Source organism: Rissa tridactyla, chromosome 5, assembly GCF_028500815.1.
Source record: "Rissa tridactyla isolate bRisTri1 chromosome 5, bRisTri1.patW.cur.20221130, whole genome shotgun sequence".
In the NCBI taxonomy this organism is placed as follows: domain Eukaryota; kingdom Metazoa; phylum Chordata; class Aves; order Charadriiformes; family Laridae; genus Rissa; species Rissa tridactyla.
Genome location: NC_071470.1, coordinates 77,339,982 through 77,351,730, shown reverse-complemented (window position 1 = coordinate 77,351,730; position 11,749 = coordinate 77,339,982). Strand labels below are relative to the sequence as shown.

Sequence of the window (11,749 nt, the reverse complement as noted above, 5' to 3'; positions counted from 1 at the left end):
GGGGGCCCTGGGTGCCAGGCCCGTGGGGTGGCTGTGGGTGACCCGTCCCCTGGGAACACCCCCGGGGGGTCGGCGGGGGGGCCTGTGTCTGTGTTCTGGGGGGGTCCCCAACCTGCACAGGGGGACCCTGCGCTGTACCACATTTTGGGGGGTCGGTAGTGACTTTGTGTGGGTTCTGGGGTGGGGGCCACGGCGAGGAGGGATCTTGGGGCTGGGGAACGTGGTTGGGCAATGCTGGGAGCTGTGTCTGAGGTCTCCTTTGGTGGAGTTAACGCATTTTTGGTGTAGGTTTTACGGTCCCCGTGTAATGCCAGCACTGCTGAATTTGCCAGAATCCTAAAATGAGCCATTTTACATGGCTAGCTCTGGACTGCACCCGTTTCCAGCCCTGGACAGGACACGGTGGTTTGGGCTGCACAGACAGGGCGTTCCCGGGACACCAGGGCATGGTCTTGGCACCCAAACGCACACACTGGATGGCTGATGGACTCAGAACTTCCAGGGATTCTCCAAAGAGGGGAAGCAGAGGTGCTGGATGCTGCCCTAATCCCAGTGAGTACCAGGAGGCATGAGGAGAGGCACCTGAATTGGCTTCACCTGTCTGCTGCTGCCTGGCTTTGTCCACAGTTTCTTCTGCTTCTCAGTTTCAGGTATTGGCTGTTACTTTGAAGAATGTTTTTTGTTCCTTCCTGCAAAACCCCAAGGGCTGCAGCTGGTTCCCAGCAGGGCCGAGGCTGGGGGGTATCGTGTCCCCTGAGGTGCTGGGGGCAGCAGGGCTGGGACCAGAACCGCTGCGGTATTTCTGCAGGTCACCTGCACCAGAGGAGCCTTTCTGAAGGAGTTTCTGATGAGGTCAAGGGTGTAATTAAATGCTTTTTTGTTTCCTTTTGGTTAATGCAGTTTACTAGCTGATGCGTTTAGGCAGCTGTTTACCAGTCCCCTGTGTGTGCTTGCTGGCCATGGGTTATGGTTCAGATTAAAAGTTTTGACTTCACACAGCAGTTGTTGTATTTGTGCATTGATTTTTACCACGCTTTTCTTTCCCCCGCAGGAAACGGACTGTTTTATTGTCCCCGTCACTCTCCGAGCCCTTCCCGTCTGTGTGCCTGACCCCACAGTCTCTCAGTTGCTGTGTTTTTGCCAGGACCCACAAGTGACCATGGACAGACGCGGCGCTGGCTGCTGGCCGTGATGTTTCGTGGCTCCAGGAGCTGCTGGGCACAACGGCCGCTCGCTCGCAGGGCTGCCAGCATCAGCGGGAACCAGCTGAGGCCACAGCTGCTCCCACCACTGGTGAGTGGGGACTTTGGTGGCAGCTGCAGTGACTTTGCTTGGGATGCGGGAGTGGAGGGAGCTCCTGGGGGTCTGCGGCCACTGCAGATCTCTCGGGCAAAGTCCTGGGGGCTGAAGCTTCCCTGCAGGACTTGCTCCAAGGGACCTCAGGGGAGCCCAGGGGGTGGCGTGTGCTGCGTGTGCCCCCGTGCCTGGGGAGTGTGAAGAAAATGCCCTTTCCTAACGATGACATCGGTTGGTCTTTATTGTATGAAAGCATATTAACTGTGCTAATTTGTACTGGTTCCTATTCTACACCGCAGTATGATGAGGTTGTGGAGTTTTACTGCAGATGTGGGTGGTGTTTGTGCTGAACTAAAACAAACTAAAGGACGTCCAGGCCCTGGACATGAAGACTTTGCTGTGTGGAAGCTGAGAGCTGTCCCTGAAGGATAAAAGATGCTCCAGGACATCCAAGGTAAAGCCAGCCCCTCTGACGAGGCTTTGAAACCCTCCCGCATCGCCTGGTGTCAGAGGGAAGTGGCTCTGGCCAGACGGACTGCAGGGGCATCGGGATCCAGCCAAGCAGCGAGGATGCTGCAGAAATAGAGCTGCTGTGCCGGGATTTTCTGTGATCAGCAATGGGCAGGGTGGGTGCCAGTGAGCAGTGAAACGTGTTGGACCCGCACGTGTGAAGGGTGCGAGAACCCCGGGTTTGGGGAGCCCCAGTTTGCCTGGGACGCCTCATGTGCAGGAGTCGGTATTTCCTCCGGTGAGTCTGTGCTTTGTGTTCCAGCCTTTCTCCTCGGATGGCACGAGCCGGGTGCGGATGTACGGGCCGGTGCTGGGCCCTGCTCCGCTCCTCCGCTCCGGGACCTCACGCAGGCAGCCGCGGTGAGTGCTCCGTTTCCCTCTCCCTGGTGCAGGATCCCCCGCGGTGCCTGGCTGGGGCCCGGTGACTTTCCCAGCGGGTTTTTGCACCAACCCTCTGGGATTCCCTCTCGGGGGGCAGTGGCTGGGGGTCCCCTGCAGCTCCTGATTTCCACCATGGGATCAATCCTCACTCGATGACGCCGGCAGCTCCTGGGCCTGGCTCACATCTTGTCCCCGGGGGAGAAGGGGACTCAGTGGGGCTGGGGGTCTCCTGGGGTGGCCGGTGACCCCTCCTGCTGCCGGGCTCCCTCCTCCCGGTGCAGGCACCAGCAGGTTTCTTCCCCACAGCTCTTTTCCAGAGCGGCTGCCGGGAGGACAAACCCCTCCAGCCCCGCACGGGCTCTGCCGGAGCTGGGGAGAGCCCAGCGTCATCCTCGCAGGCAGATGGCCCGGGGAGGGCAGCATTAGGGCACTGCCACAGCAGGGCCTTGGTGTGGCTCTGAGCTCTGTTTGAAACTGTGCGTTTACCTGAAATCTTTTTTTTAGCTCAAAATGTGCTGCGGTGGGAGCAGAGGCCACTCCAGGGACCCACCCCGGCTCCTGCAGCCCCGACAGTGGACAGTGAAGCCAGGCAACAGGGAGCGATGCCATCCCAGAGCTGCTGGTCCCTCGGGAGGTGTTGGTGGCCCCGGTGATGCCCGTGTCTGTGCCCACGTGCGGGGAAGGCTCATCCCGGTGCCCAGGCGAGGAGCGTGGCCCGGGGGCGGGGGAGGCTGTGCCCGGTGAGGTGAGTGCCCTGGGGCAGCGGGGAGGGGAGCCAGAGCTGCGCGGGGGGACCAGGACACTCGGCTCCCAGGGATGGGGAGGGCACGTGCTGCTGGTGCTGGCCCCGGCCCCACCTTGGGGCTGCTGGAGTCGGTCTGTGACGCTGCTGCGTGGGCAGGTTTTCAGCCAGATGTGGCTGTCACCCACCCTTCTGGGGAGAAACGGGACGTTTCTGGTGTCCCGTCCCCTCTCGGGTGTGCGGTGCCGGGCTGCTGCTGCCGAGGGCCTGGGCAGAGCTGCCCGTGCCTGGGCAGCTGCAGGTTTGTCCGTCCCAGTGCCACCAGGAGCTGATTGTCCCACCACTCTCCCTCTGCAGGGATGGACGGATGGACGGAGGAGCCCCAGCCACACCGGGACCTGCGTGGGGTGAGGAGCCCCGGGAAGGAGCCGGGCTGCCTGCGCTGAGGCTGATGCTGCCGCCTGCCCTGTGACGGGGGACAGCGTGGTCTGCGCCCCCCCCAGAGACCTGTGAGGACGGCACCGCTCCAGCTCCGTACAGCTTCAGGTCGGTTCTTTGGGCCCCCGTTTGTTTCGGGTCCAGCTCCGTTTGGGCCCCCGTTTGTTTCTGTTTGTGGGTTTGCTCCCGTTTGTTCCAGGTCCGGCTCCTGGACGGCTGCAGTTCGTTTTTGGCTCCAGCTCATTTGTGGCTCCTGTTTGTTTCTGCTCTGGTTCCAGTCCAGCAGATGGACGGCTCCAGCCCCAGCTCATTGCGGCTCCAGCTCATGGATGGCTCTGGCTCGTTTCTGCTCCTGTTCCTTGTGGCTCCAGCTCATTTGCACCTTCAGGTTGGTGGTTTCTGCACCCATTTTGTTTCTGGTCCAGCTCATGGACGGTTCCAGCTCGTTTGCAGCCCCAGGATATTCTTTCTGTCCTGGTTTAGGCTGGGGCACAGTTAATTTCTTCCCAGTAGCTGGTACGAGGCTGCTTGGGTTTGTGCTGGAAACGGTGTTGGTCACACAGGGATGTTTTGGTTTTTGCTGAGCAGAGTTTGCACAGCTGGGTACGGGTCAGCGGGTGGTGAGCAACTGCACTGTGTGTCACTTGGTTTTGTATATTTTATTATTATTATTAGTAGTAGTAGTAGTAATATCATTATCATTATTATTTCTTTCTTTTTTGTCCTATTGAACTGTCCTTATCTCAACCCATGATGTTTACTGGGTTTTTTCCCTTTCTCTTCCCCAGTTTTGGCTCCAGCTCGTTTGCGGCTCTGGTTTGTGTCTGCTCTGGATTCAGTCCGGCTCATGGACGGCTCCAGCTCGATTCCAGCTCGTCGCGGCTCCAGCTCATGGATGGCTCTGGCTCATTTCAGCCCCTGTTCCTTGTGGCTGCAGCTCATTTGCACCTTCGGGTGAGTTATTTCTGCACCCATTTTGTTTTTGTTGCAGCTCATGGATGGTTCCAGCTCGTTTGCAGCCCCAGGTCATTGTTTCTGTCCTGCTTTCAGCTGGGGCACAGTTAATTTTCTGCACAGTAGTTTGTACGGGGCTGTTTGGGGTTGTGCTGGAAACGGTGTTGATCACACAGCGATGTTTTACTTTCTGCACCCATTTTTTTGCAGGTCCAGCTCCTGGTGGGCTCCAGTTGGGTTTCATCTCCTGGGCAGTTTTGGCTCCAGCCCATTGATGGTTCCAGCTCGTTTTCGCCTCCAGCTCTTGGGTGGTTCCAGCTCTGGCTCCAGCCCCAGCCCATCACAGCTTGTGCTTGTTCAACTGCTCCTGGCTTTTGGCCAGGTCGTAAATCAATCACTGTCATGGCTTGTATATGAATATGAACTGTCATAATTGTACACGTGTTGCCTAATGAGCGTGTTTATTGTTCAATGACTAGTCCGGTGAATAAACAGTTGGACTCTCAAATGAAGTGGGAAAAGTGCCTTTTCGCCCAGAGACTATCTCAGACGTTTAATTCGGCCTGGTGCATGCCGGCGTCCCGCACTTTGGGGAACAACGCGACCGGACCCCCACCTCCGGCGGGGGTCCACGCACCCTGCCTACCCCCCCTCCCGCCCGGGCCCCAGCGCCCTCCCACCCCCCTCTGCCTCCCCCCGCCCAAAGTGCCCCCCTCCCGGGCCACTGTTTTGGGGCTGAAAACAGACGACTGAGCCTCCGTTTCCAAGTCCCAAAAACGCAGCACTTGGTCATTTTTCTGAGCCCAGACCCGCAGGACTCCGCCAGCATTTTCAAGCACAGAAAACGCACAACTTAGTCTTTTTTCTGGGCTGCAGAAATCCCCGGGCTCTGCCCCAAAACTGCCCCAGAGCTTGTTCCCAAACCCCCAGCTGGACCCTGTGGGAGACCCAAGCCCTGACCCACCCCCCGGTGCCCAGTTGAGCCCCAAAGCTGGGCCTGAGCACAAACCACCCCCCAGTGCCTGCTCCTGAGCCCCGAACCTGCCCCCAGCTCCCGGTCCTGAGCCCCAGAAACCCCAAACCCGGTCCTGAGCCTGAACCTGGTCCTGAGCCCTGAATAAGCCCCCAGTTCCCCGGTCCTGAGCCCCGAACCCTCGCCCGTGCTCGGTCCCGAGCCCTGAATCTGCTCCCAGGTCCCGGTCCTGAGCTCCAAATCCCCCCCCAGTGCCCGGTCCTGAGCTCAAACCGGACCCGTTTCCCGGTCCTGAATCCCCAACCCCCCGCTGCCGCCCCAACACCCACAACCGGCCCGGCCCGGGGCTCCCGGCCCCCAGCACCCACCGCTCAGCCCCGGCACCGGCTCCCGACTCCCCGCAGCCCCGGACAAGCCCCCAGCCCCAGGCGCTGGTGGAACGGGCAACGGGACGGGGGGACCCGCCAGGCGGACCCGGGGCGCCGCTCTCCGGCCCTCCGGGCTTTATTCCCCGGCGCCCCGAGCCCCGACGGCTCCTCCGACGAGACCCCGGCAGCGCGGACGAGCCTCCGGGCGCGGGCCCCGGCCCGACCCTCCTCCGCTGCCGGCCGCAGGCCGAGCCCCCCGCGCCTCGCCTGGCCCCGCCGGGGGAGCCCGGCCCGGCCGCTGCCGCCCCGGGGCCGCGGGCGGCGCCGCCGGCAGAGAACGAGCGGAGAGAGAAGGGGGCGGCCGGCGGCCGGCGGGGCCCAAATGGCCTCGGCCCCGCCCCGCGCACGCGCCCTGGGGACCCGCCCCCCGCCCCCGCGCCAGGCCCCGCCCCGCGCACGCCCCCGAGGCCCCGCCCCTCCCGCCCCGCGCACGCGCCCCGAGGCCCCGCCCCTTCCGCCCCGCCCCGCGCACGCGCCGCTTCTTCCGCCGGCAGAGCGGGGCCGGTGGGTGCGGACGCGGGGTCTTCTCCCGGGGCTGGTGAGCTGGGGACGGGGCTTGTGTTGCGGCTGAAGCTGCTGCTGCTGCGGCCGGTGTTGGGTCTGGGAGCGGGTCTGGGTCTCGCGGGCGCGCGGTGCCGGGGCTGGGCCCGGTCTGCCCCGAGCCCGGCCCGGCCCGGCCGCCCCCGTCCCGGCGCCGCGGGCCGGAGGAGCCGCGCCGCGGGGTCGGGCCTGGCCTGGTGGGGAGCGGCCCCGGGGCCCAAGTCCGGCGCTGCCGGCTCCTGCCCGCCGGGCTCCGGGCCCGGCCCCGCGGGGAGCCGGGGGCTGCCGGGGCCGGGCACGGGAAAACGGCGGCGGCTTCGTGCGGGCGCGGAATAATAAAGGCTGGAAGCGGCGGCGGGGCGGGGGCTGCCCGGGGCCGGAGCGGGGCTGCGGGCGCTGCCCCCCCGGGGGAAGCGGGGCCGGGCCGTGCTGTCGGTGCGAGCCCCGCGGTGGCCCCGGGAGCCCGGGCTGGAGCCCCCAAAGGCAGCCCTTGGTCTGTCTGTGGGAGCCCTGACACTGGCCCCATGAGCCAGGTTTCAGGCCCCCAAACACAGGGCTGGGTCTCTGCTGCCAGGACCCAAAAAGCAGCACACTTAGTCTCTTTTTGTGAGCCCAAAACCTGACCAAATGAGCCCTTTTTCAAGAGTCCAAACACAGCACTTAGTCTCTGATCCCAAACACACACGGTTTGGTCTCCACTTCAAGTCCCCGAAATGCAGCACTTGGTCTCTCCACCTGGCCAAATGAGCCTGGCTTTGACCCCTGCCTCCAAAACGCAGCACTTAGTCTTTTTTTAGGAGCCCAAAACCTGACCAAGTGAGCCCGGTTTCAAGCCCCCCAAACGCAGCACTTTCAGTCTCTGTTTCTCAGCTTTAACAGGGGGCAAGTGAGCCTGGTTCAGAGCCCCCCCCCAAAACACAGCACTTAGTCGCTGTGAGCCTTAAAGTGGCCAAATGGTCCCAGTTTCACCCCCCCTCAAAATGCAGCACTTTTAGTCTCTGTCTCTGATCCCAAACTCACAGGGTTTGGACTCTGTTTCAAGACCCCAAAACGCAGCACTTGTTCTCTCCACCTGGCCAGATGAGCCTGGCTTTGACCCCTGCCTCCAAAACGCAGCACTTGGTCTCTTTTTGTGAGCCCGGTTTCAAGTCACCCCCCAAAACGCAGCACTTTTAGTCTCTGTTTCGAGCACCAAAACGTAGGACTTACTTAGTCTCTCTGAGCCCTAAAGGGGCCCAATTTCACCCCCCCTCAAAACGCAGGACTTAGTCTCTGTTACTGAGCTGCGAGCCCTGAACACACACAGGACTCAGTCTCTGTTTCTGAGCCCCCAAATGCAGGACTTAGTCACTCTGAGCCCTGAACTGGGCAGATGAGCCCGGCTTCAAGATTCCCCCCTGCCCCCGGCCAAATGCAGGGCTCTGTTTCTCTTCTCGAACAGTGGCCAAACAAGCCCAGTTTTGAGCCCCAGAACTGGCTTAGTGACTGTCCTGGTTGGCAGTAAAACAGCACCAATTCTCTGTTCAGTAACTTCACTTTTTAGCTAAGCCCCTTCCAAGGAGCTGAACTCTGAAGTCACCCATCTCTTCACCCCTCTCCTCGGGGAGAGCATCTCTCCTTTGTCCCCATGGCCAGAACGGCCCGAACCGCGACAGTGACCCCGGTGTCCAGCCCCCAGAGCGCAGGACTCGGTCTCTGCCCGGACATGCAGGACGTGGGCGACGTGTCCCGGCTCCGTGTGCCGGAGCCCCAAACCCGCCGGATTCACCCCGGGGTCGGGGTTTAACCCCAGCGGGGGCCGGGGGCCGCTCGCTCACCCCCCCCCATCCAGGAGGGTGGGGAGAAGAGGGAGAAAACGGAGGAAAAACTCGTGGGTTGAGTTAAGGCAGTTTAATAGCACAGTAACGGCAGAGAACATCATCATAACAACAATAATAAACAATATAACAACAACAAGACCATCGGTACAAGGACACACACAATAACAATGCAATAACGACACCCACAAGAACAATAAAATATCGATCACAACAACAGCATCGGTCCAAGGACCCACACAAGGAAGCGACACAGCCCAGGCGGCTCTCAGCCCCCGGGGGCCGGTTGCCCGGCCCGTCCCCGCCCCGGCAGCCCCCGTTCCCATCCCCTCCCCGATCGGACCGTTCCTCGCCGTGTTCCCGGCGCCGTTCCCGTCCCGCTGCCGGGACAAGGGAGCTCCGTCCCGCCGAGCCGGTCCCGGCGCCCCCGGGCGGGAAGGCGGCACTCGCTGCCGGGCCGGAGCCCCGGCCCCGGCTCCTGAGCGCCGCCGGGGGGAAGCGGGACCGGGCCGGGCCGGGCGGCGGCTGCGGTCCGTCGCGGCGGGCGCCATTGCTGGGCGTGTGGGCGTGTTTCTCGCCCCTCCCACTCCTTTTATGGACATCGCCCCGCCCCCGAGAGTGCCGGGCCCCGCCCCATGCGCGTCCGCCCCGCGATCTCTCAGCACCGCCCCCTCTCCCCGCCCACGCCTCTTACGGACATTCCCGCCCGCCCACCGGGGGCCGCCCCGGGTCCTACTGCCCGCCCGCTCCGCGCTGCCCGCTCCGCCCCCGGCCCGTGGCGTCATCAGCGTCACTAGGGCGTCACCAGTCACTCCCACCCACGGTTGGCTGCGGACCGTGACGACACCGCGAGGGTGGGGCGGCGGGGGAACACCCGAGGGGGGAAAATCGGGGGAAATACCCCCCCCCCACCCAACGCATTTATGGCATCATTTTTGACTCGGGTAACTCAGGGGTGAGAAATGGAAAGAGAAATAAACAATGGAAAGAGAAAAGTTGTGACGCTTCCCTTGATCCAGTGCCCACGGGGCCAGCAGGGATAGGGAACAAAGGGAAAAAGGGGAATAAACGGAAAAAGGGGAACAACAGTAGAAAAGTTGTGACACTTTCCTTTACCGAGGACCCACGGTGCAACCAAGAATAAAGGGAAAGAGAAGAGGGAAATGGAAACATAAAGAGAAAAGTTGTGACACTTTCCTTGACCCAGTGCCCACAGTGCAACCAGGGAAAAGGGGAAGTGGCCAAAAAGGGGAAAAAAGGTGGGGGGGCGGAAATGGCAAAAAGGGGGGTGGGATGGCAGAGCCAAGTGACCGCTGCCTGCCCTGCGCCGGCCTGTCACAGCCTGGCCACCCCGACCCCTCCGGTGGCTCTTCTGTCCCCGGCCAGGAGAAATCCGGGGATTTCCCAGCCGGAGCTGGGGGGTTCGGGGGGCAGACCTGGCCCCCGTCAGCCGGGGGGGAGCTGAGAGGGGCCTTATTGTATTGGTGCCTTTTTAATAGACGGCCTACAGTTATCCAGATCATAAATCTCCCCGGTTCTGCATTTCCAGCCGGAAAACGCATTTCTCTGCTCTGCGCAGAGACACGGATGGGCCCCGGCTGCCCCGGGCAGGTTTGAGCCCAGAACCCGACTGCTTCCCCCCAAACCTTCCATCGGGGCTTGGAGCCTCCGTGTCTCCAGGTTGACGTTCCTTGTGCCCCTGCCCTCGCTGGCAGAACCCGGGGAACCGGAGAGTCCTGGGCTGGGGAGAAACACGACCAAACCCTGGGGGCGACGCCGACCCCTGTCCCCGGGGAAAAGACGGAACCCAGCGGGAACCAGCTGCTGGGAAACCACCCAGAAGAACGACTTTCCCATGGCCCAGGGCCAGCAAATCCCTTCCCTCGCGCTCAGGAGAGCCACAACCAGCACAAATCACCCCAAAGCATCGCCCTGAGTCACAATTCTACTTACAACTGGCCAACGCCACCAGCGAGGCTCTGGGCCACCCCGCGGCCGGTCCCACAGCCCCAACACGCCACCCGGGGGTTGGGGGGAGCCCGGGGCAAGTCCCCGCAGCCGGGCACGAGCCCGGCCGGCCCCGGGCACCCCCGGAGACCTCGGGGCGCCCAGAGCCACCTCGGAGCCAAGCCGGGGAGCAGGGCTGGTCTCCTCAGCGCGGCCAGGCCCCTCCCAGCCCCTCTGCGGGGCCCACGGGGACCCCCACGGCCAGCGCTGGGGACCCGCTGCCCCAGGAGGGGGACACAGGCTCCGGCCACCCCCGCCCCCAGGAGATGGGGGGCTTCAGGCAGCCCAGGGGAGGGAGGGCAGCCGCAAAACCAAGACCCTGGCAGGGTCAACAGCTCACCACCCCTCCCTGCACCCCCCCGGCCCAAAAGCACCCAAGCCCCACATCCGCCATCACATCCCCCCTCCACCCCCAGCCAAACCCCCCCCAGCTGAGGGTCATTTCTCATCAGCGTCAGCCAGGGAGGGCCCCCAGCTGTGGGGCTGCCCCAGGGGCTGCTGGGAGGGAAAAAAGGGGGGGGGTAAGAGAAAATAAAAAAAAAAAAAGAAAAAAATCAGAAAAAAAGGAAAAAAAAGAAAAAAGCAGAAAAAAGGAAAAAAAAGAAAAAAGTCAGAAAAAAAAGGAAAAAGAAAAAAACAAATTTAAAAGGGAAAAAAGATTAAAAAGAGGAAAAAGTGAGAAAAAAAAGGAAGAAAAAGAAAAACCCAGAAAAAAGGTTAAAAAAAAAGAAATAAAAGAGAAAAAAAGAATAAAAAACAAAATAGGGAACAAAAAAGAAGAAAAAATAAAAAAGCGAAAAAAATTTTAAAAAAGGTAAAAAAGAAAGAAGAATAAAATGAAAAACACTAAAATAAAAAAGCATAAGTATAAAAAGTAGGGGTGCAAAAGCAGCAGAACGAGCAGCAGACCCCAAACCCACCTGCCCCCCCTCGCCCCCCGGGCAGCTGGTGGTGGGGAAAAAGCAAAACTGACCCTGCAAAGCCCCAAAAAAAAAAAACCAAAACCAACCCAAAAAACACCCCAAAACCCAAACTCCCCAAACAAATCACACCAAAAAAAAAAACCCACAGGAAAAGAGAAGAAAAGCAGCAGCAAATCCCCCTGAGCTGCTGAAAACCAGCAGAACCACAGAAGCCCGGCGAAACTTGCCCCTCCTGACCCCCCCCATCAGAGCGAGGGGCCCTCGGGGGTGGGGGGAGGCAGTGGGGTCCCCCCGGGGGTGCTGGGAACCGGGGCCTCGGGGGAGCGGGGCAGGTTTGGGGGGGACAGTGCTGTGTCGGGGGGGGGGATATTATATGATGGTGGAGCATCACTGTGATGGGGGGGGACACTGCTGTGATGGGGACATCGGTGTGAGGGGGGACATTGCTGTGATAGCGGGGACACGCTGTGTGATGGGGGGGCATCACAGTGATGGGGGGCATTGGTTTGATGGGGGGACATTGCTGCGATGGGGAGGGGACACATCGCTGAGATGGAGGGACATCACTGTGATGGGGGACACTGGTGTGATGGGGACGTCGCTGTTGGCGGGGGGGGCATCGCTGTGATGGGGGACATCAGCGATGGGGGGAGATTGCTGTGACAGTGAGAACACTGTGTGATGGGGACACCGCTGGGATGGGGACATCAGTGGGATGGGGACATCGCTGGGTGACAAAT

General features: G+C 61.3%; 1 long non-coding RNA gene across 1 annotated transcript; it reads left to right on the top strand.

The window, feature by feature from the left end:
- The first annotated feature begins 214 nt into the window (after nucleotides 1-214).
- On the top strand, nucleotides 215-2,047 carry LOC128910297 (uncharacterized). The gene is made up of 3 exons (XR_008466686.1): nucleotides 215-650; nucleotides 1,089-1,293; nucleotides 1,596-2,047. It is a non-coding gene; the product is annotated as an uncharacterized LOC128910297 (long non-coding RNA).
- The last annotated feature ends 9,702 nt before the right edge of the window (nucleotides 2,048-11,749 follow it).